The 19,013-nt window shown below is 50.0% G+C and overlaps 5 non-coding genes across 5 annotated transcripts; all 5 read left to right on the top strand.

Annotated features, from left to right (window-relative positions):
• Positions 1-894: 894 nt before the first annotated feature.
• LOC131697070 (U2 spliceosomal RNA) lies at positions 895-1,088 on the top strand. Its single transcript, XR_009306952.1, has one exon. It is a non-coding gene; the product is annotated as a U2 spliceosomal RNA (small nuclear RNA).
• A 7,561-nt stretch (positions 1,089-8,649) lies between these two features.
• On the top strand, positions 8,650-8,843 carry LOC131697072 (U2 spliceosomal RNA). Its single transcript, XR_009306954.1, has one exon. It is a non-coding gene; the product is annotated as a U2 spliceosomal RNA (small nuclear RNA).
• Positions 8,844-9,372: 529 nt separating this feature from the next.
• LOC131697323 (U5 spliceosomal RNA) lies at positions 9,373-9,487 on the top strand. Its single transcript, XR_009307169.1, has one exon. It is a non-coding gene; the product is annotated as a U5 spliceosomal RNA (small nuclear RNA).
• Positions 9,488-9,681: 194 nt separating this feature from the next.
• LOC131697073 (U2 spliceosomal RNA) lies at positions 9,682-9,875 on the top strand. Its single transcript, XR_009306955.1, has one exon. It is a non-coding gene; the product is annotated as a U2 spliceosomal RNA (small nuclear RNA).
• Positions 9,876-17,447: 7,572 nt separating this feature from the next.
• LOC131697074 (U2 spliceosomal RNA) lies at positions 17,448-17,641 on the top strand. The gene has a single exon (XR_009306956.1). It is a non-coding gene; the product is annotated as a U2 spliceosomal RNA (small nuclear RNA).
• Positions 17,642-19,013: the final 1,372 nt, after the last annotated feature.

Here is a 19,013-nt window from a genome sequence, read left to right on the forward strand (position 1 = left end):
AAACTGGAACCGCTAGCTCCTAGGAGCGGGACTACGGGGCACCGCTAAGCCTTTTATTTATTTTGTCATGCCAGCATTCCGCCCTTTTTAGCTGGCATGACCGTTTTTCAACGGTGCCCTGGTTTTATGTAGTCTTTTTGTTTCAGTTTTATGGACCTTTGATTTAATTTGAATGTTTTATTTGATTTTGTTTTGTTTTATGTATCTTTAAGATTTTTAATGTAAACTATTAAAAGTTACATTTTAAGTGTTTTAAAATTTTAGAATTTTAACTCACTGTTTATACACTGTCCCTTTTCCCCTGTCCCTGTTTTAGATCTAGGTTTATGTTCACTTTTTTAGAGAGCACTCCCCGGCCCTCACAAGCACTGGTTTTTTATAGATGGTTCTTTTTTTCCAGTCACTTTTAAAACAGCACAGGTTTTTTTCATGTTGATTTTAATCTGTGTCTGTTTTAACCATGTACAAAGCACAATTGTCTTGGTGTTTTTAAATGTATTTTAAATGCTTTTAAAACAAAATGTATGTCTGTATGCATGAATGTCATCTTTAAAAGAAATGTAAAATGAATGAAAAAACGAATGGGTGTAAATGTAAAAAATGTAAAATCTCAATAAAAGAGTATTTTACTAAAGATTTCCGTGGAGAGGAGCATTTATGAGTTCAATGCAATTTTTGGCTAGCCCTGCCCCTCGGGGTGGGGCTCGACATGGGTTTAAAAGCAGAACGAGCACAGCGGCGCCGGCCGTGTTAATAATTAGAGCCTGGCACCTTTTTTTTTCTTTTTCTTTTTTTTTTCTTTTTCCCATTTTTCCCCTCAGTCCAAGAAGCGAGTACCCCGGCAGCTCCGGCGGGCGGCCGCGCCCGGGGCGTTTGGTCAAAACCATTGTGGGCATCGCTTCTCGGCCTCTTGGCTCAGATCAAGTGTAGTATCTGTTCTTATCAGTTTAATATCTGATACGTCCCCCATAGGGGGACCCGTCTATATTAAATTGATTTTTGGAAGCAGGAGATGGAACCGGGGCTTGCTCCGTCCACTCCACGCATCGACCCGGTATTGCAGTACCTCCGGGAACGGTGCACAAGAAAGGTCAAAAAAGAGAGAGACAGACAGGCAGGCAGGCAGGCAGGCAGGCAGGCAGACAGACAGGCAGACAGAGAGACAGAGAGACAGAGAGAGCGCTAGCCAGCCTCTCCCTCTCCCTTTTTCTGGGTTGTATTTTTTCCCGCTCTTTTTGTTGTTTTTTTTTTTTTTTTTTTTTTTTTTTTTTTGTTTGTTTGTTTGTTTGTTCCAAATAAGGAAGGCAGGCCTGCCTAACTGATGGACAGTCTGCTCTGCTCACGCAGCAGGCCAGTGTACCCAGAAGGCCTTGCGCTCGTGGGAGGAGGAGGACGAGCGCAGCGGTAAAGCAGAAACGGAGCTGTTTAGTGGGGCAAGGAGCCCTCGCTTTCAAGGCGGCAGCAGCAGCAAAGCGCCCCTTTGCCGGGACCGAACGGCACTTGCGTTTTGGGAAGAGTTCCCTGTTTTGTTTGGTTTTGTTTGGCCTTGCCGCCGGGTAGAGGAGAAGGCCTTTGGGCCGGCCGGAAGGGCTGGGCTACCAGTAAAACCACACTCTGGTTTCTCTTCAGTTCGAATAAATCTTTCTAAGACTAAGGCTTAGAGGGTAGTGGCATTGCCCGCTCCCTCCGAGGGTCTGTGAGAGGTTTGTTCGGGTGAGGAGGAACAGAATTTTTTTTTATTTTTGACTGGCTTTCTTCAGCTCGGCAACTTTTTGGAAGACTAATGCTCAGTCTGGTTTTGGCTTGCCCAATCCAGGCCGAGGGTCTTTCAAGATTTTGTTGACTGTTGAGAGCAGTTTTTTCTTTTTCAGGCGGTTCCAGTTTTTTTCTTTTTCAGGCTTTTCCAGACGTTCCTGGAGTTAGAGAGAAGGAGGACCTACCATCCAGACGACCTTTGAGAACCCTTTGATGACCTAGACGACCTCATCCCCAGCCCTTGATTGTAATCGAGATCCAGACCGAGAGAGCAGCAGGCGCCCAGCAGTGGGTGCCATCTGGGAGGAGCAGAGGGCGGCCCCGGACCCCGAGGAGGCGTCACAGCCACGATTCTTCCTACGTGGTCTCGGTGCCAAGCAGCGCCCCCTACTCCGCCAGGGAAGGACACCGTTCACCTGGGGAGGGGGTCCCTCTTGCGAGGCGACCATCTCCTCAGGGACTAAAGTAATAGTTCCTTCAACTGCCCAGATTTGCTGCTTACGTTGTTTCTTTTCCGTAGAGAGAGACAACCCGGACGTCCAGAGGCTTCTCCCACCCCAATCGGAGGAGCCAGCTGAAGGATGGCGTTCCGGCCAACCCAGGAGACCAGGAGGCACAATGCGGTGCGCTTCACAAGAAACAAGCAAGATGAAACGGAACCAGGACTGACGAGACTGGAGTTCAGCCGGACCATTCTTCAGAGGGGTATGGGTTTTTCCCCTTCTGACTTGAATTGTTTGGTGAAATTGCCAGGGCTTAAGGAAGTGTTTGAGGTCAGTTTTAGGAACCCCCAAAAGTTACAAGAAATGTGGTCCTTTTGGGGGGAGAATAAATATCTCGCTCCATACAAAGAATTTTGTGTGGATGCACTGACAGACAGAGAAATGAAAGTTGTTACTGTCCAATTTTTCAATGAGGCTGTTAGCGACTATGATATTACAACATGGCTTAACCGCTATGGGAGGGTGTCATCAGAAGGGAGGAAAATTACAGATGAAGATGGGGTTTGGACAGGAGCCAGAAAGTGGCTGGTACGCCTTAATGTTGATCCATCGGGCATTGGAGGCGTCCGCCACATTCCAAACTCCATAGTGTTAGGGCCCAACAGAGGGCTGGTATTCTATAATGGGATGCCAAAACTCTGCAGGAAATGTGGGGAATTAGGACACCTGGCGGCCGCGTGTACTGTAGTCAAGTGCAGGAACTGCGGCGCCCCCCACGAGACCAGCCACTGCAGAGAAGAGAGGCAGTGCAATTTGTGTGGAAAGAAGGGGCACCTGTTTAAGGACTGCCCCTCTTCCTATGCCAACATGGCCAGAGCCAGCAAGGCAAACACGAACAAGCCTAGGCCTGAGCAGGAAGAGGGAGCAAGTAACAAAGATCAGTCCACATCACCACCAACAGTATCCAAGACCCAGACTCCAGCACCACCATCATCACCAGCACCCCCCTCACCCCCCCGCCCCCGAGACATGTCCCGTTTTACGAGGACCCCTTCCCCCAGCCCAGAGAGAGAGTACAACAGCCACTCCACTAGCTCCTCCAGTAGCTCCTCTGATGCAGAACACGAGGCAGGGAGGGAGCCCGGACCCAGCAGCGGCCCCCCCCTGAGTAGGGCCCTCTCAGCGCCAGCACTCCCCCTCGGCTCTCGTTATGACGCCATAAGGATTGAGTCCGTGGGGGAGGAAAGCGAAAGCGACAGTGAAAGTGAGAGTGAGAAGGAGGGGAAGGGAGTGAAGAACCAGCAGAGGGTGGGGAAAAGAAAGGGTAGAGACGAGGGGGGGAAAAGAAAGAAGATCAGGATCAAAGACAGCAAGTTGCAGGTGGCCCCCATAGATCCAAAACCAGCTAATGTCCACACAAAGTCCCCAGTCTTGCCCTCGCAGGCAGAGACGGAGGCGAGTGGGACGGCTACACTGCCGCCTAGTGGGCAGGTAGCAGCCAGCCAGGGCATCCCCAGCCAGCCTTCCCAGTTGTTGGCACAAACCCTAGCACACCTCGCAGAAGAGGTGTTCACTAATGCACCGAGGGAGAGGTCGGGGTCAACACCTTCCCTGACCAGCAGTACCTCGGTAGCAATGACCCTCTTCAAGCGAAGGGCCTCCCTTCAAAGCATCCTTGACCCCCTCCCTTGTATGGGCAAAACCAGGGGCCCCCTAGAGGTCCTCCTAGATACAGCACTGGAGGACATGGGAATACCCCTGGACGCGGTAAGCCAGAAGTCTGCTAACAGCTCCAATTCAACAGACGGTAACAGCCAAAGAATGCTGTCTGTCATAACCCCCCCCCAGGACAAAGCTGACCCACACGTTCCGAGGGGCCCTGAGCAAGTTCCACCAGACTTACCTTGTGGGGAGTTGAATAGCCCCAACAACTCCACGTACTGTGCATATAAAGACGGTGCCTTCTTGGACGAGGCAGCAGTGAGTACCTTCTCAGGGGTGATGGGAGTTGCAAATAAGCCCAAGCCCCCTCGAAGCAAGCGTAGAGCTAAGAGTAGGAAGAGTGTCCCGACCTCCCAATCATAGTTGCTATGGGGTGGACGCAGCGACTCCTTTTCTTGTTAGCTACCCTGATGGCCCTGATATGTGTGTCTGTTAATGTCAGGAGCATCAGGGAGACACAAAAAAGATTTGATGTACTAAACTATCTAGCTAACTTGAAAGCAGATCTCATCTTTCTGCAGGAGTGTGGTATTTCGTCGAGCCCTGATTATAGGGACCTGAAGGAGAGTTGGACCCTGGGGGACTCCTTCTGGTCGGGCTCCAACATAGCCAGAGCCGACGGAGTAGGTATCCTGTTTAAAAACCCATTTATTACCTCCCGCAGCAGCAGGGAGGTAGAACCTGGTAGAATTCTGAGCGTGGATGTGACATACAACAACACTCCCCTCAGACTGGTCAATGTCTACGCACCCACTAACCAAAACGAAAGAGTTCAATTTTTTCCACAGCTGCGTCCACTCCTGCTGGGGAACGTACCCGTCATCGTGTCAGGTGACTTCAATTGTGCTCTGAGGGACGTAGACCGGAGCAGGCCACGCAACGACCGCTCTAGTAGAGTTTTGTCCTCCGTAATATTTGATTTCTCCCTGTGTGATGCAGGTAAGGACCTGGTGCCTCCCTTTACCTGGGTGAGCTCATCTGGGACCTCCTTCTCCCGTATAGATCTCGTCCTGCATACCAGCTCCCTTACGAAGACGGCAGTAGACACCCAGGCCGTCTTCTTCTCCGACCATAGGCTCCTGCAGGTAACATTGCAGGTCCCTCAGACCTCCCAGATGGGGTCAGGGGTCTGGAAATTAAACACCTCCTTACTCGATGACCCCTCCATAGCTGCAGCCTATAAGAGCAGGCTTGTTGAGTGGACCACTTTGCGTGACCTATTCAACTCCCCTATAGAGTGGTGGGAGATGGTCAAAATGAGAACTAAGGGTTATTTCATAGCAGCAGGCAAGAGGAAAGCAAAAGAAAGGAGGGCCAAATATAAATACCTGAATGCTGCCCTCCAGCGTCTGAGCCTGCTTCAGCTTCGGGGGTTCCCTGTAAGCGACGAGATAGCCCAGACCAAGCTAGATCTTTCAGTGCTTTGTAGGGAGGAACAACGAAAGGTCATGCACAATGCAAAAGTGCAAAAAATGGAGGAAGACGAAAAGTGTACTCGCTTCTTCTTCCAGAAAACGAGGGAGAAGCGGCACTTGATGTCCTCCATGCTCGACAGCAGGGGGAGGATAGTAGAGGATAGTGAGGGAGTGAAAAAAGTGGTAGAGAACTTCTATAGGGACCTGTATAACATCAAAGCTACAGATGACACCCTGGTAGAGTGGTTCCTGAGCCAGTTGGAGCCTGACTCAGTGCGGGACGAGGAGGAGGAGGAGAAGGACCCAGAACTCACGCTGGAGGAGCTCACCCAGGCGGTTAAGACCATGAACACCGGTAAGACGCCAGGTCCAGATGGCATCCCGGGTGAGTATTACCATCTTTTTTGGGACACGCTAAAAGTCCATTTAGCGGAGGTCTACAGAGCGGTCTACAGGGAGAAGCGGTTGGGCCCTTCTATGCGGGAGAGTGTAATTACTCTCCTTCATAAGAAAGGGGAAGTTAAAGATCTACGGAATTGGCGCCCAATCAGCCTCCTTTGCGTGGATTACAAGATACTAGCCAAAGCTCTGATGCTCCGGCTACAAGTACACCTCCCTTTGGTCATTGGCCCTGACCAGGCTTGTGGCGTCCCAGGGAGGTCCATCACGGATATTTTAATGTTAACAAGGGACATTCTGGCTTATTCTAGAGAACGGAACCATCCCCTCTGCCTGTTCAACCTTGACCAGGAGAAGGCGTTCGATAGGGTAAGCCATGAATATATGTACAAAGTGATGGACCAGATGAAATTCGCTCCTGGACTTAGGGAGTGGGTTAAAACCATATATACAAACATTAGTACCCGAGTCTTGGTGAACAGGCACCTGACTGGTAAAATATCTATCCAGTCAGGGGTCAGACAGGGTTGCCCACTATCCCCACTGCTATATGTCGTGTGCATTGAACCCCTCCTGCAGGCAATTCGTAGGGATACCAATATAACTGGTTTCCAGCTGCCTGGATCCAACGGGGTCCAGGTCAAAACAACAGCATATATGGACGATGTGTCACTCATTTGCACCAACACATCGTCGGTACCTCGGATTAGTAATATCCTTGAGAAGTACTGCACGGCGACCGGGGCAGTGATTAATAAGTCCAAGAGCGAAGTCTACGTGTCTAAAAATTGGCAGGTAGATAGGGAACTGTCGGACATGTACCCTGTCAAAAAGGACAAAATCAAGATTCTGGGCCTCATTTTCGAGAACAATAGCTCGGGGGCCCAGAGCTGGACGGCGGCCATTAACCAGGTCCGTAAAAAGATTGGCGGATGGAGCACAAGATCCTTAACAATGACGGGTAGAGTATTAATAACCAAGTCTATACTGTTCCCCATCCTCTCTTATGTAGGAAAAATCTTTCCCCCAGACAGGACCACCAAAAAAGTGGTGGACCGCATTATCCACCGCTTTATCTGGGGCAGCAAGATGGAGAGGGTAAAGCGAGCCACTCTGAGTAAAGCCGACAAGAAGGGAGGTAAGGGGGTCCCGGACGTTGTGCAGCTCACCCGAGTGCAGGGGCTCACGCAAACTATCAAGAACATCCAGGCCCTGGACAGGAAGGTATGTTACATGAATCGTTTCTATTTTGCCACCTGTCTCAGGGCCTTGGGCCTCTGCACTATTGATAACACCGTGCCGTACTCCTGGGACCCCCCATTGTATTATAGAACCTTAAGGGACACTATATATAAATTGGGCTTAGATAAAGCAAAATTGGCCTCCTGGGAATACAAGGCTGTAACTAAATATCTTGCCGGTTCCCAGGAAATTGAAAAAGTAGCTACTTTCTCCCTCACCCAAAGCCAAAAAATCTGGGAGAATGTGTCTCACAGCTGCCTCAGTAATGTCCAGAAGGATATAGCATGGAACACCGTCCACAGTGCACTCCCCACTCGAGCGTTCATGTTCAGGAGGGGACTAGCCCAAGTAGAAACATGCCCCTATGCAAAGTGCCGCAAGAGAGAAACACCAGCCCATATCTTCTGGGAGTGTGATGTGGCTGGCAGTGTCTGGCTCTCTGTCTCTGTCTTCCTAAACAGGTTTGCTGACACGGCCAAGATGACCGCTGAGACTGTGCTCTATGGGCCTGCGGGAGGAATCACTACCAGCACAGCTAAGTGCGTTTGGCGTGTCATCAATGTTGTCAAGCAGATCCTGTGGGAAGGCCGTAACGTCTGTGTCTATCACAAGCAGGAGCTAGACACTATCACCACGACCAGAAGGGCACAAACTCTTATCAAGGACTTTGTAATTCTGGACATCCGGACCCTCGGGAAGGACAAGGCCTGCGCGGAGTGGAGGATCGCCGGACTTCAGGACGTGAAGATGGAATAAAGGAAAAAACTGGAACCGCTAGCTCCTAGGAGCGGGACTACGGGGCACCGCTAAGCCTTTTATTTATTTTGTCATGCCAGCATTCCGCCCTTTTTAGCTGGCATGACCGTTTTTCAACGGTGCCCTGGTTTTATGTAGTCTTTTGTTTCAGTTTTATGGACTTTTATTTGATTTACGTTGAATGTTTTATTTGATTTTGTTTTGTTTTGTTTTATGTATCTTTAAGATTTTTAATGTAAACTATTAAAAGTTACATTTTAAGTGTTTTAAAATTTTAGAATTTTAACTCACTGTTTTATACACTGTCCCTTTTCCCCTGTCCCTGTTTTAGATCTAGTTTTATGTCCACTTTTGAACCTTTTAGAGAGCACTCCCCGGCCCTCACAAGCACTGGTTTTTTATAGATGGTTCTTTTTTTCCAGTCACTTTTAAAGCAGCACAGGTTTTTTTCATGTTGATTTTAATCTGTGTCTGTTTTAACCATGTATAAAGCACAATTGTCTTGGTGTTTTTAAATGTGTTTTAAATGCTTTTAAAACAAAATGTATGTCTGTATGCATGAATGTCATCTTTAAAAGAAATGTAAAATGAATGAAAAAACGAATGGGTGTAAATGTAAAAAAATGTAAAATCTCAATAAAAGAGTATTTTACTAAAGATTTCCGTGGAGAGGAGCATTTATGAGTTCAATGCAATTTTTGGCTAGCCCTGCCCCTCGGGGTGGGGCTCGACATGGGTTTAAAAGCAGAACGAGCACAGCGGCGCCGGCCGTGTTAATAATTAGAGCCTGGCACCTTTTTTTTTCTTTTTCTTTTTTTTTTCTTTTTCCCATTTTTCCCCTCAGTCCAAGAAGCGAGTACCCCGGCAGCTCCGGCGGGCGGCCGCGCCCGGGGCGTTTGGTCAAAACCATTGTGGGCATCGCTTCTCGGCCTCTTGGCTCAGATCAAGTGTAGTATCTGTTCTTATCAGTTTAATATCTGATACGTCCCCCATAGGGGGACCCGTCTATATTAAATTGATTTTTGGAAGCAGGAGATGGAACCGGGGCTTGCTCCGTCCACTCCACGCATCGACCCGGTATTGCAGTACCTCCGGGAACGGTGCACAAGAAAGGTCAAAAAAGAGAGAGACAGACAGGCAGGCAGGCAGGCAGGCAGGCAGGCAGACAGGCAGACAGACAGGCAGACAGAGAGACAGAGAGACAGAGAGAGCGCTAGCCAGCCTCTCCCTCTCCCTTTTTCTGGGTTGTATTTTTTCCCGCTCTTTTTGTTGTTTTTTTTTTTTTTTTTTTTTTTTTTTTTTTGTTTGTTTGTTTGTTTGTTCCAAATAAGGAAGGCAGGCCTGCCTAACTGATGGACAGTCTGCTCTGCTCACGCAGCAGGCCAGTGTACCCAGAAGGCCTTGCGCTCGTGGGAGGAGGAGGACGAGCGCAGCGGTAAAGCAGAAACGGAGCTGTTTAGTGGGGCAAGGAGCCCTCGCTTTCAAGGCGGCAGCAGCAGCAAAGCGCCCCTTTGCCGGGACCGAACGGCACTTGCGTTTTGGGAAGAGTTCCCTGTTTTGTTTGGTTTTGTTTGGCCTTGCCGCCGGGTAGAGGAGAAGGCCTTTGGGCCGGCCGGAAGGGCTGGGCTACCAGTAAAACCACACTCTGGCTTCTCTTCAGTTCGAATAAATCTTTCGCCTTTTACTAAAGATTTCCGTGGAGAGGAGCATTTATGAGTTCAATGCAATTTTTGGCTAGCCCTGCCCCTCGGGGTGGGGCTCGACATGGGTTTAAAAGCAGAACGAGCACAGCGGCGCCGGCCGTGTTAATAATTAGAGCCTGGCACCTTTTTTTTTCTTTTTCTTTTTTTTTTCTTTTTCCCATTTTTCCCCTCAGTCCAAGAAGCGAGTACCCCGGCAGCTCCGGCGGGCGGCCGCGCCCGGGGCGTTTGGTCAAAACCATTGTGGGCATCGCTTCTCGGCCTCTTGGCTCAGATCAAGTGTAGTATCTGTTCTTATCAGTTTAATATCTGATACGTCCCCCATAGGGGGACCCGTCTATATTAAATTGATTTTTGGAAGCAGGAGATGGAACCGGGGCTTGCTCCGTCCACTCCACGCATCGACCCGGTATTGCAGTACCTCCGGGAACGGTGCACAAGAAAGGTCAAAAAAGAGAGAGACAGACAGGCAGGCAGGCAGGCAGGCAGGCAGGCAGACAGACAGGCAGACAGAGAGACAGAGAGACAGAGAGAGCGCTAGCCAGCCTCTCCCTCTCCCTTTTTCTGGGTTGTATTTTTTCCCGCTCTTTTTGTTGTTTTTTTTTTTTTTTTTTTTTTTTTTTTGTTTGTTTGTTTGTTTGTTCCAAATAAGGAAGGCAGGCCTGCCTAACTGATGGACAGTCTGCTCTGCTCACGCAGCAGGCCAGTGTACCCAGAAGGCCTTGCGCTCGTGGGAGGAGGAGGACGAGCGCAGCGGTAAAGCAGAAACGGAGCTGTTTAGTGGGGCAAGGAGCCCTCGCTTTCAAGGCGGCAGCAGCAGCAGCAAAGCGCCCCTTTGCCGGGACCGAACGGCACTTGCGTTTTGGGAAGAGTTCCCTGTTTTGTTTGGTTTTGTTTGGCCTTGCCGCCGGGTAGAGGAGAAGGCCTTTGGGCCGGCCGGAAGGGCTGGGCTACCAGTAAAACCACACTCTGGCTTCTCTTCAGTTCGAATAAATCTTTCTAAGACTAAGGCTTAGAGGGTAGTGGCATTGCCCGCTCCCTCCGAGGGTCTGTGAGAGGTTTGTTCGGGTGAGGAGGAACAGAATTTTTTTTTTATTTTTGACTGGCTTTCTTCAGCTCGGCAACTTTTTGGAAGACTAATGCTCAGTCTGGTTTTGGCTTGCCCAATCCAGGCCGAGGGTCTTTCAAGATTTTGTTGACTGTTGAGAGCAGTTTTTTCTTTTTCAGGCGGTTCCAGTTTTTTTCTTTTTCAGGCTTTTCCAGACGTTCCTGGAGTTAGAGAGAAGGAGGACCTACCATCCAGACGACCTTTGAGGACCCTTTGATGACCTAGACGACCTCATCCCCAGCCCTTGATTGTAATCGAGATCCAGACCGAGAGAGCAGCAGGCGCCCAGCAGAGGGCGCCATCTGGGAGGAGCAGAGGGCGGCCCCGGACCCCGAGGAGGCGTCACAGCCACGATTCTTCCTACGTGGTCTCGGTGCCAAGCAGCGCCCCCTACTCCGCCAGGGAAGGACACCGTTCACCTGGGGAGGGGGTCCCTCTTGCGAGGCGACCATCTCCTCAGGGACTAAAGTAATAGTTCCTTCAACTGCCCAGATTTGCTGCTTACGTTGTTTCTTTTCCGTAGAGAGAGACAACCCGGACGTCCAGAGGCTTCTCCCACCCCAATCGGAGGAGCCAGCTGAAGGATGGCGTTCCGGCCAACCCAGGAGACTAGGAGGCACAATGCGGTGCGCTTCACAAGGACCCAGCAAGAGGAAACGGAACCAGGACTGACGAGACTGGAGTTCAGCCGGACCATTCTTCAGAGGGGTATGGGTTTTTCCCCTTCTGACTTGAATTGTTTGGTGAAATTGCCAGGGCTTAAGGAAGTGTTTGAGGTCAGTTTTAGGAACCCCCAAAAGTTACAAGAAATGTGGTCCTTTTGGGGGGAGAATAAATATCTCGCTCCATACAAAGAATTTTGTGTGGATGCACTGACAGACAGAGAAATGAAAGTTGTTACTGTCCAATTTTTCAATGAGGCTGTTAGCGACTATGATATTACAACATGGCTTAACCGCTATGGGAGGGTGTCATCAGAAGGGAGGAAAATTACAGACGAAGATGGGGTTTGGACAGGAGCCAGAAAGTGGCTGGTACGCCTTAATGTTGATCCATCGGGCATTGGAGGCGTCCGCCACATTCCAAACTCCATAGTGTTAGGGCCCAACAGAGGGCTGGTATTCTATAATGGGATGCCAAAACTCTGCAGGAAATGTGGGGAATTAGGACACCTGGCGGCCGCGTGTACTGTAGTCAAGTGCAGGAACTGCGGCGCCCCCCACGAGACCAGCCACTGCAGAGAAGAGAGGCAGTGCAATTTGTGTGGAAAGAAGGGGCACCTGTTTAAGGACTGCCCCTCTTCCTATGCCAACATGGCCAGAGCCAGCAAGGCAAACACAAACAAGCCTAGGCCTGAGCAGGAAGAGGGAGCAAGTAACAAAGATCAGTCCACATCACCACCAACAGTATCCAAGACCCAGACTCCAGCACCACCATCATCACCAGCACCCCCCTCACCCCCCCGCCCCCGAGACATGTCCCGTTTTACGAGGACCCCTTCCCCCAGCCCAGAGAGAGAGTACAACAGCTACTCCACTAGCTCCTCCAGTAGCTCCTCTGATGCAGAACACGAGGCAGGGAGGGAGCCCGGACCCAGCAGCGGCCCCCCCCTGAGTAGGGCCCTCTCAGCGCCAGCACTCCCCCTCGGCTCTCGTTATGACGCCATAAGGATTGAGTCCGTGGGGGAGGAAAGCGAAAGCGACAGTGAAAGTGAGAGTGAGAAGGAGGGGAAGGGAGTGAAGAACCAGCAGAGGGTGGGGAAAAGAAAGGGTAGAGACGAGGGGGGGAAAAGAAAGAAGATCAGGATCAAAGACCGCAAGTTGCAGGTGGCCCCCATAGATCCAAAACCAGCTAATGTCCACACAAAGTCCCCAGTCTTGCCCTCGCAGGCAGAGACGGAGGCGAGTGGGACGGCTACACTGCCGCCTAGTGGGCAGGTAGCAGCCAGCCAGGGCATCCCCAGCCAGCCTTCCCAGTCGTTGGCACAAACCCTAGCACACCTCGCAGAAGAGGTGTTCACTAATGCACCGAGGGAGAGGTCGGGGTCAACACCTTCCCTGACCAGCAGTACCTCGGTAGCAATGACCCTCTTCAAGCGAAGGGCCTCCCTTCAAAGCATCCTTGACCCCCTCCCTTGTATGGGCAAAACCAGGGGCCCCCTAGAGGTCCTCCTAGATACAGCACTGGAGGACATGGGAATACCCCTGGACGCGGTAAGCCAGAAGTCTGCTAACAGCTCCAATTCAACAGACGGTAACAGCCAAAGAATGCTGTCTGTCATAACCCCCCCCCAGGACAAAGCTGACCCACACGTTCCGAGGGGCCCTGAGCAAGTTCCACCAGACTTACCTTGTGGGGAGTTGAATAGCCCCAACAACTCCACGTACTGTGCATATAAAGACGGTGCCTTCTTGGACGAGGCAGCAGTGAGTACCTTCTCAGGGGTGATGGGAGTTGCAAATAAGCCCAAGCCCCCTCGAAGCAAGCGTAGAGCTAAGAGTAGGAAGAGTGTCCCGACCTCCCAATCATAGTCGCTATGGGGTGGACGCAGCGACTCCTTTTCTTGTTAGCTACCCTGATGGCCCTGATATGTGTGTCTGTTAATGTCAGGAGCATCAGGGAGACACAAAAAAGATTTGATGTACTAAACTATCTAGCTAACTTGAAAGCAGATCTCATCTTTCTGCAGGAGTGTGGTATTTCGTCGAGCCCTGATTATAGGGACCTGAAGGAGAGTTGGACCCTGGGGGACTCCTTCTGGTCGGGCTCCAACATAGCCAGAGCCGACGGAGTAGGTATCCTGTTTAAAAACCCATTTATTACCTCCCGCAGCAGCAGGGAGGTAGAACCTGGTAGAATTCTGAGCGTGGATGTGACATACAACAACACTCCCCTCAGACTGGTCAATGTCTACGCACCCACTAACCAAAACGAAAGAGTTCAATTTTTTCCACAGCTGCGTCCACTCCTGCTGGGGAACGTACCCGTCATCGTGTCAGGTGACTTCAATTGTGCTCTGAGGGACGTAGACCGGAGCAGGCCACGCAACGACCGCTCTAGTAGAGTTTTGTCCTCCGTAATATCTGATTTCTCCCTGTGTGATGCAGGTAAGGACCTGGTGCCTCCCTTTACCTGGGTGAGCTCATCTGGGACCTCCTTCTCCCGTATAGATCTCGTCCTGCATACCAGCTCCCTTACGAAGACGGCAGTAGACACCCAGGCCGTCTTCTTCTCTGACCATAGGCTCCTGCAGGTAACATTGCAGGTCCCTCAGACCTCCCAGATGGGGTCAGGGGTCTGGAAATTAAACACCTCCTTACTCGATGACCCCTCCATAGCTGCAGCCTATAAGAGCAGGCTTGTTGAGTGGACCACTTTGCGTGACCTATTCAACTCCCCTATAGAGTGGTGGGAGATGGTCAAAATGAGAACTAAGGGTTATTTCATAGCAGCAGGCAAGAGGAAAGCAAAAGAAAGGAGGGCCAAATATAAATACCTGAATGCTGCCCTCCAGCGTCTGAGCCTGCTTCAGCTTCGGGGGTTCCCTGTAAGCGACGAGATAGCCCAGACCAAGCTAGATCTTTCAGTGCTTTGTAGGGAGGAACAACGAAAGGTCATGCACAATGCAAAAGTGCAAAAAATGGAGGAAGACGAAAAGTGTACTCGCTTCTTCTTCCAGAAAACGAGGGAGAAGCGGCACTTGATGTCCTCCATGCTCGACAGCAGGGGGAGGATAGTAGAGGATAGTGAGGGAGTGAAAAAAGTGGTAGAGAACTTCTATAGGGACCTGTATAACATCAAAGCTACAGATGACACCCTGATAGAGTGGTTCCTGAGCCAGTTGGAGCCTGACTCAGTGCGGGACGAGGAGGAGGAGGAGAAGGACCCAGAACTCACGCTGGAGGAGCTCACCCAGGCGGTTAAGACCATGAACACCGGTAAGACGCCAGGTCCAGATGGCATCCCGGGTGAGTATTACCATCTTTTTTGGGACACGCTAAAAGTCCATTTAGCGGAGGTCTACAGAGCGGTCTACAGGGAGAAGCGGTTGGGCCCTTCTATGCGGGAGAGTGTAATTACTCTCCTTCATAAGAAAGGGGAAGTTAAAGATCTACGGAATTGGCGCCCAATCAGCCTCCTTTGCGTGGATTACAAGATACTAGCCAAAGCTCTGATGCTCCGGCTACAAGTACACCTCCCTTTGGTCATTGGCCCCGACCAGGCTTGTGGCGTCCCAGGGAGGTCCATCACGGATATTTTAATGTTAACAAGGGACATTCTGGCTTATTCTAGAGAACGGAACCATCCCCTCTGCCTGTTCAACCTTGACCAGGAGAAGGCGTTCGATAGGGTAAGCCATGAATATATGTACAAAGTGATGGACCAGATGAAATTCGCTCCTGGACTTAGGGAGTGGGTTAAAACCATATATACAAACATTAGTACCCGAGTCTTGGTGAACAGGCACCTGACTGGTAAAATATCTATCCAGTCAGGGGTCAGACAGGGTTGCCCACTATCCCCACTGCTATATGTCGTGTGCATTGAACCCCTCCTGCAGGCAATTCGTAGGGATACCAATATAACTGGTTTCCAGCTGCCTGGATCCAACGGGGTCCAGGTCAAAACAACAGCATATATGGACGATGTGTCACTCATTTGCACCAACACATCGTCGGTACCTCGGATTAGTAATATCCTTGAGAAGTACTGCACGGCGACCGGGGCAGTGATTAATAAGTCCAAGAGCGAAGTCTACGTGTCTAAAAATTGGCAGGTAGATAGGGAACTGTCGGACATGTACCCTGTCAAAAAGGACAAAATCAAGATTCTGGGCCTCATTTTCGAGAACAATAGCTCGGGGGCCCAGAGCTGGACGGCGGCCATTAACCAGGTCCGTAAAAAGATTGGCGGATGGAGCACAAGATCCTTAACAATGACGGGTAGAGTATTAATAACCAAGTCTATACTGTTCCCCATCCTCTCTTATGTAGGAAAAATCTTTCCCCCAGACAGGACCACCAAAAAAGTGGTGGACCGCATTATCCACCGCTTTATCTGGGGCAGCAAGATGGAGAGGGTAAAGCGAGCCACCCTGAGTAAAGCCGACAAGAAGGGAGGTAAGGGGGTCCCGGACGTTGTGCAGCTCACCCGAGTGCAGGGGCTCACGCAAACTATCAAGAACATCCAGGCCCTGGACAGGAAGGTATGTTACATGAATCGTTTCTATTTTGCCACCTGTCTCAGGGCCTTGGGCCTCTGCACTATTGATAACACCGTGCCGTACTCCTGGGACCCCCCATTGTATTATAGAACCTTAAGGGACACTATATATAAATTGGGCTTAGATAAAGCAAAATTGGCCTCCTGGGAATACAAGGCTGTAACTAAATATCTTGCCGGTTCCCAGGAAATTGAAAAAGTAGCTACTTTCTCCCTCACCCAAAGCCAAAAAATCTGGGAGAATGTGTCTCACAGCTGCCTCAGTAATGTCCAGAAGGATATAGCATGGAACACCGTCCACAGTGCACTCCCCACACGAGCGTTCATGTTCAGGAGGGGACTAGCCCAAGTAGAAACATGCCCCTATGCAAAGTGCCGCAAGAGAGAAACACCAGCCCATATCTTCTGGGAGTGTGATGTGGCTGGCAGTGTCTGGCTCTCTGTCTCTGTCTTCCTAAACAGGTTTGCTGACACGGCCAAGATGACCGCTGAGACTGTGCTCTATGGGCCTGCGGGAGGAATCGATACCAGCACAGCTAAGTGCGTTTGGCGTGTCATCAATGTTGTCAAGCAGATCCTGTGGGAAGGCCGTAACGTCTGTGTCTATCACAAGCAGGAGCTAGACACTATCACCACGACCAGAAGGGCACAAACTCTTATCAAGGACTTTGTAATTCTGGACATCCGGACCCTCGGGAAGGACAAGGCCTGCGCGGAGTGGAGGATCGCCGGACTTCAGGACGTGAAGATGGAATAAAGGAAAAAACTGGAACCGCTAGCTCCTAGGAGCGGGACTACGGGGCACCGCTAAGCCTTTTATTTATTTTGTCATGCCAGCATTCCGCCCTTTCTAGCTGGCATGACCGTTTTTGAACGGTGCCCTGGTTTTATGTAGTCTTTTTGTTTCAGTTTTATGGACTTTTATTTGATTTATGTTGAATGTTTTATTTGATTTTGTTTTGTTTTGTTTTATGTATCTTTAAGATTTTTAATGTAAACTATTAAAAGTTACATTTTAAGTGTTTTAAAATTTTAGAATTTTAACTCACTGTTCCACACACTGTCCCTTTTCCCCTGTCCCTGTTTTAGTAATATAGTTTTATGTTCACTTTTGAACTTTTAGAGAGCACTCCCCGGCCCTCACAAGCACTGGTTTTTTATAGATGGTTCTTTTTTTCCAGTCACTTTTAAAACAGCACAGGTTTTTTTCATGTTGATTTTAATCTGTGTCTGTTTTAACCATGTACAAAGCACAATTGTCTTGGTGTTTTTAAATGTATTTTAAATGCTTTTAAAACAAAATGTATGTCTGTATGCATGAATGTCATCTTTAAAAGAAATGTAAAATGAATGAAAAAACGAATGGGTGTAAATGTAAAAAAAAAAAAAAATGTAAAATCTCAATAAAAGAGTATTTTACTAAAGATTTCCGTGGAGAGGAGCATTTATGAGTTCAATGCAATTTTTGGCTAGCCCTGCCCCTCGGGGTGGGGCTCGACATGGGTTTAAAAGCAGAACGAGCACAGCGGCGCCGGCCGTGTTAATAATTAGAGCCTGGCACCTTTTTTTTTCTTTTTCTTTTTTTTTTCTTTTTCCCATTTTTCCCCTCAGTCCAAGAAGCGAGTACCCCGGCAGCTCCGGCGGGCGGCCGCGCCCGGGGCGTTTGGTCAAAACCATTGTGGGCATCGCTTCTCGGCCTCTTGGCTCAGATCAAGTGTAGTATCTGTTCTTATCAGTTTAATATCTGATACGTCCCCCATAGGGGGACCCGTCTATATTAAATTGATTTTTGGAAGCAGGAGATGGAACCGGGGCTTGCTCCGTCCACTCCACGCATCGACCCGGTATTGCAGTACCTCCGGGAACGGTGCACAAGAAAGGTCAAAAAAGAGAGAGACAGACAGGCAGGCAGGCAGGCAGACAGACAGGCAGACAGAGAGACAGAGAGACAGAGAGAGCGCTAGCCAGCCTCTCCCTCTCCCTTTTTCTGGGTTGTATTTTTTCCCGCTCTTTTTGTTGTTTTTTTTTTTTTTGTTTTTTTTTTTTTTTTGTTTGTTTGTTTGTTTGTTCCAAATAAGGAAGGCAGGCCTGCCTAACTGATGGACAGTCTGCTCTGCTCACGCAGCAGGCCAGTGTACCCAGAAGGCCTTGCGCTCGTGGGAGGAGGAGGACGAGCGCAGCGGTAAAGCAGAAACGGAGCTGTTTAGTGGGGCAAGGAGCCCTCGCTTTCAAGGCGGCAGCAGCAGCAAAGCGCCCCTTTGCCGGGACCGAACGGCACTTGCGTTTTGGGAAGAGTTCCCTGTTTTGTTTGGTTTTGTTTGGCCTTGCCGCCGGGTAGAGGAGAAGGCCTTTGGGCCGGCCGGAAGGGCTGGGCTACCAGTAAAACCACACTCTGGCTTCTCTTCAGTTCGAATAAATCTTTCTAAGACTAAGGCTTAGAGGGTAGTGGCATTGCCCGCTCCCTCCGAGGGTCTGTGAGAGGTTTGTTCGGGTGAGGAGGAACAGAATTTTTTTTTATTTTTGACTGGCTTTCTTCAGCTCGGCAACTTTTTGGAAGACTAATGCTCAGTCTGGTTTTGGCTTGCCCAATCCAGGCCGAGGGTCTTTCAAGATTTTGTTGACTGTTGAGAGCAGTTTTTTCTTTTTCAGGCGGTTCCAGTTTTTTTCTTTTTCAGGCGGTTCCGGCTTTTCCAGACGTTCCTGGAGTTAGAGAGAAGGAGGACCTACCATCCAGACGACCTTTGAGGACCCTTTGATGACCTAGACGACCTCATCCCCAGCCTTTGATTGTAATCGAGATCCAGACCGAGAGAGCAGCAGGCGCCCAGCAGAGGGCGCCATCTGGGAGGAGCAGAGGGCGGCCCCGAACCCCGAGGAGGCGTCACAGCCACGATTCTTCCTACGTGGTCTCGGTGCCAAGCAGCGCCCCCTACTCCGCCAGGGAAGGACACCGTTCACCTGGGGAGGGGGTCCCTCTTGCGAGGCGACCATCTCCTCAGGGACTAAAGTAATAGTTCCTTCAACTGCCCAGATTTGCTGCTTACGTTGTCTCTTTTTCGTAGAGAGAGACAACCCGGACGTCCAGAGGCTTCTCCCACCCCAATCGGAGGAGCCAGCTGAAGGATGGCGTTCCGGCCAACCCAGGAGACCAGGAGGCACAATGCGGTGCGCTTCACAAGGACCCAGCAAGAGGAAACGGAACCAGGACTGACGAGACTGGAGTTCAGCCGGACCATTCTTCAGAGGGGTA

Source organism: Acipenser ruthenus, chromosome 13, assembly GCF_902713425.1.
Source record: "Acipenser ruthenus chromosome 13, fAciRut3.2 maternal haplotype, whole genome shotgun sequence".
NCBI classification, from domain to species: Eukaryota; Metazoa; Chordata; class Actinopteri; order Acipenseriformes; family Acipenseridae; genus Acipenser; species Acipenser ruthenus.